A 5,764-nucleotide genomic window follows, 5' to 3' on the forward strand; every position below is an offset into this window, starting at 1 on the left:
TGAACTATGTACAAATAATTGAATAATTAAATAAATTGAATTTTTCTGAATAAGCTACATTTGCATCAGCTTTATTTATTTTATTCTCAGTTGAAATATTAATCTATGCTCGATTTTAAATGGCTGCCAACTTATTTTCAAGGATAAATTTCGTATTTTTTAACAGTATGATCAGTATCTTGATCAAGATAAAGATCGTCATTAATTTTCAAGACTTAGCGTGCAAAAATAAAAAAATCTAAGGAAGATGCGTGATAAATATTTATGAGACCACTATATTAGAACTTTTAGGGTTTTATCATAAAGCTTTATTCTTCGTGAAAAGGCAATTTTATAATTTATAACACGAAATTAATATCACTTTTTAAGATTATTAAGATCATTTATATTAAACGCAATTATTATTATCCAAATTTAGACATTTTTCAAAAAAATGATTTTTTCAAGAAACTAGATAATATAATCGTCTTATTCTTAATTAATTTCAACTGAGGAAATATAAACATTAGGTCACTACCCGCTCTGTTTACTTTCGTGTTAATACACCGAAGCTCACTTCAAAGTTCTAGCTTCTATGTATTTTAGTAGAAGCTAGTCTAAAGCAAGGATAGTCTATTGACAAAGTTGGCGAATTTGTGGCTAAATAACCACTTTCGTCAGTATTTTGTATATTAGTAACATTGGTTAAACTATGGATTTGACTAACTTACGAAGAAATAATTAATTAGCTGGTGCGACTTGGTGGTTATTTATGCCTAAAACTTGAATATAGAGGCAGCATCGAAAAGATTAAAGGATTGGTAAATTTTGATCATAAACTGCCTGTTTCACTTCCAAGTGTTCGAATTAAATTTTCATCGCTTTGTAGAACCTCAATTAATTAAGAAAACATATTGCGTCTAATTTAACGTTTCAAGTCGATTACATTCGTGAAATTACTGAAGGCAAGAACATGTATGATGATAATGGTCCTCACACATGACATTCAGCCATACAAACTACAATTATTTTCTGCCCAGTCAGCTACGAGAAACACATCATTAGAACGCAAGTGGGGTAGGCAAGTGAAATAAAATTTAAGAGAGACCCTCTGTTTAAATATTTCTCGACCTTATCGACTGGGTCATGTTTTATCTTTTTTATTATTAGACTTCCCATGCCCGACGAGCACTCGCGAGAAACGTGATTGCGCTGTCATCTAGTAGCTTAGTTTACTTATAAATATGTTATTATCAGAAATCGTAATGTCAGACGCTATTGTGAGTTTATTTACTTTCGGAGTGAACACTTGATGGTCTACATTGTCTGGAAGCGTTATATTTAGCTCGGAAAAAAATTACGGTCTCACAATATATCCGGACATATCAATTTATATCAATGTCGGGTCGAAAAGTTTTTTTACTACTCGAGAGTAAAATAATTGTTATTCATTTTTTTTTTTTTTTTTTTCGATAAAATTATTATAATAAAATATTTGAATAGATGTTTTCTGAAAAACATTTGATTTTTTTATGCTTTGTACTTTAGACTGTACTTTTTTTACTATTGATGTTTTTTAATTTATTAAAAAAAATTTTTTTAATCAAAATTTTTTTTTTTTTTTAATTTTTAATCAAAACTTAGTTAAAATAATTAATACGCAAAATCTAAATTTTCAAAACAATTATCCCAAAAAGTTTTTCATTATTGAGTTAAGTACATTTAAAAGTTGTTAAGTTATTCAGAACTTAAATTTATAACTAAAGCCAGGGAAAATAATTCTGGCACAACGTCGACTCGGGGTAGAGTCATAACTTGACAATATTAAATAGAGATTAAACTTGACGTACACACTGCAAAGTGTTGAACCGTAACCTTTTCTTGAGTTCACGTTCACAGAGACGAAACGCCTACGCGAATCTAGCTCCGACAGAAAAAGATAACTAGAGAAACTTGCAAAACTTGATATTCGAGTTTCACAAAACAGATAAAATAATGAAGTAACCACCTTAACACTTTAAACGTTTACTCGACACACATATACCTCCAAGCTGAATTACAGTTCTCTATACAATTATTTCCACCAAGACTTCTACTTCCGTCATCTCTGTGTCTTTAGAAAAAATCTAATAAAAATCTCGAGCAGAATAGAAGGACAAAAAGTAAAAATATTGGTATTGAGTTAAAAAAAAAGTTATTCAATTTTTCCTATTCAATTACTCAGCTATTTTTTTTTGACGCAGCGGAATACAATACTCAATAAGACTAAAAAATTTAATCTAGATAAAAAAATGAATTTTTCATTAAACCAATGCCCTGGAATCGTATTTCAATGAAAATGGAAAAAGTAAGATTTTTATTTTTATAATTGAATCGATCGTTTTAAGTAAATAATATACTGGGAATAAATTTAACTTGATTAAGATGAAAAATTCTTGAAGTAAGAAATTTTTCTTGATTTAAGTTAATTTTATTTAATTCAATAATTTATTAATTCAAAAAAATTAAATTCGTCAAAGTTTTGTGGCTTTAAAAATTTTTCTCTCAAATTGAATTAATGTTTTTTCAGTGTAGAACATGGTTATTATTTAGAGTGTCTATTTCGATGGTCCAATACTTGAGTCAGTGTTCTCTGACTGATAATGGTTCCCAATTATTGGACAATTTGTAATATTGAGATAATGGAAAGCAATAAACAGTAATTAAGCATCACTATAAAAGGGAGTGTAACAAGAAAAAAAATATTTTGAGTCAATTTTTTCGTTTTTTATTTTTTAAAGATTTTCGAAGGCGGTCGTCTTATTCACTTTAAGATATAATCAGATCTAAGTTACAATAGACCCTTTAAAGTGTTTTGTCGCACGTCTTCATCGTTTGAACCATTTTAAGATGACCCTGCGATAAAATAAAAATCCTTAGATAAACTTTCTGGAGCTTTAAAGCTTCTGATAAAAACTTCATTTTTTAAATCAAAGTGAAATCGAAAACTCCCAAATTTTTGTTAATTTTCAATTTTTAGCGAAATAATTTATAGAAAAAAGGAAGAAATATTTTTTGAGCATAAAGCTCTTTTCAATACTCTGCATTGTGATTTAAACAACATTTAAAATTCTTGTCACAAAAAATTTATCACTCAATCAAGCATCATAGATTCATGTACAATAAATCATCCAAGGATGTGAGAAGCTCTTTTTTGAAGTCAATCTCAAACATGCACACGTAACTCAATCCACCACTGATAATCAAACGCAGTCAAGCAGAATAAGTGAAAGAAGACACGAAGTGAATAATTTTTGACGCCGTAAATTCAGATTGAATGTGACGTTTGAAAATCGAAAATGCAAATTTAACGGGCGTTGATGCAAAGCGTTATGTGTGGATACGAAGCATACATATGTACATAACTTTGGTTACACATGTGTCAAACCATCGGACAATAGGTAAATAGAACACTGAATATGATTGGAGAGGAAGAAAGGGTTAATTTTGAATAGCCAAATACTCACTATTGGTGCATATGTATTTACTATATACTCGATAATACATGTCATATGTTATGTGTTGTTGACAACTAGCGGATGGACGCTGGATGGAATATAATGTAGACATTTATGTAGGGTGCAGGTTGTTTCGCAGGTTCTGCAGCCAAGAACAAGAGTCCTAGTCGTACATAGGATACACACACACATACATATCTGTATATTATGGTAGTAGTTGGGGTTAGAGGGTTAGTGGAGTCAGCGGCAGTAGAGGCGAAAGGTAGTAACGTGACCCAACAGAGAAATCAATAACTCAACGTTTTACACCTGAGGAAGGCACGATAATCTACCCTGAGTATCCATTAATGCACATCGATCCTATTTCCATGCGAGAAAAGCATTGCAAAAAAATTTTAAATGTTGTAAAATAGATATACTCATTTAAATTGCAGTTTATACAACTGTCGAGTTAATGCTATTTTATGTCTATGGTTTTCGATATTTTTATATTTATTTAGTTATCAACGGATTTAAAAGTACCGACATCTGGATTACCTATGACTTTAATTTAGATCTGAAACGTACTCGAGTGATGAATGGAAAAAAAAAAAAAAAAACATACTCGAATGGAAGGTATAAAGACGTATGAGATGACTACGGTTTTATTAAAATGTAATTTTATAGTTGATAGATAAGGGACAGGCTGTCAGAAGACACTAATAAAATTTGACGAGTTAGATCATTTTTACTCGCAGTGGAATTAGCGCTGGGGAATTAAAAAAATAAAGTATCGATACTTCGGGTTACGTGATGGTAGTTTTTTAATGATCTGATCGAGGAAATAATGTATAAGTGTAGTTGAATTTATTTTTGGACTTGAATTTTTTTACCTTATTTTTTTAATTAAAAAATAACAAAATGAAAAAAAGTGAGTCTCTGGTAAATCTATAATAAATAAATAAATATTTATAGCAATAAGAATAATGATAATAATAATAATAATATGACGAAGTCGATGATAATAATAATAAGGATGATGATAAAGAAGAAGTAGAAGCAGGATAAGTATAAAGTAATGATGATAGTAATAAAGAAAATAAAAGAAATAGCAATTTTAGTGATATCGCGTGCAATGGCCCTTTCGTGCCACCCCGAATAGCCTGGCACAACTCTAATTATACTCGACAGTTTTAGGTTACTATTATAGCGACATCGCAGATTGTCTCCTCAACTTCCTTGCCTACTTTCCCCAGTTACCTACTTTGTTCGATCCCTAAATCCTCACGTACAATTTTTGTCAGACCCTTTCTTTTACAGTATGTACTCGCCGAAAGAATATAAAAAATAGCCGCAATATATTTTCCTGTATCCTGTATCCGGTTATTTGATTAACAGTCTCCTTTTTTGGCGCAAATCCAATCTTTCCTCTTTCTGCAATCTCTTTCACACTTTAAGAAACTTCAATTTAGAATAATAAATTTTGGCTCTAAGTGTTTTAATGATCTGTTATCACGCCGAAAATTTTTACTCACAACGTTTTTAATTTAGTGTTAAATATACAGAATATATTTAAATTCGGGACAATTTCTTTCGTCCAGTAGTTATCATTTTTTTTATATTCACAACTACCGATCCAAAAAAAAGTGATATTAAATTCTAATAAATTTTCAATTCTGAAAAATACATTGAAATGATTGAAAATGGTAGAAAAGTCCGCGACAGAAATTTTTCTCATCTTCAATCTTGAATTTCAGAGTTCGGAAGACAATAACAAAATTTAAACACACATTTGCAGAGATTACAAACGAACGCTGTAAAAACTACAATCTTGATTGATGAAGAAAAATAATAACGAGAACACGAGAAGACGATTGCAGAAAAAGGTCATTTAGGTATTTTTAGCCAGTGATTGGAGATCAATCAGAGTTTTTTGATGATTTTTTATGAAAATAAATTGAAAGAGTTATTTATGGATGGTAACAGCCACGTCTGTCAATTATCTATTATGCGTAAAAAAGCAGTTTTTCCATTCTGACCAGGAAAAAGAGACATGTTGTGGAAAGTGACAAGAGTACAAAAAACTGTCGGGATGAAAAAACTGGCTTACGGCCAACAGACCAAAGTGAATGGGGTTCTAAGCAACCCCAATGACAAGTGCACTATCACGCAACAAATTCAAATGTTTTAAAGTCTTTAAACTGTTAATTAATGAGCAGGTAGTTTTATTACTATTACTATAGTTTTATTGTTATTGTTGCTGTGATCAAAATTAACCATCGAAAATAAAAGTTTTGATTGGAAAAGTT

Source organism: Cotesia typhae, unplaced genomic scaffold (genome assembly GCF_013202065.1).
Source record: "Cotesia typhae breed Kobodo isofemale line unplaced genomic scaffold, CoteBio_Ctyphae scaffold_13, whole genome shotgun sequence".
NCBI lineage: Eukaryota > Metazoa > Arthropoda > Insecta > Hymenoptera > Braconidae > Cotesia > Cotesia typhae.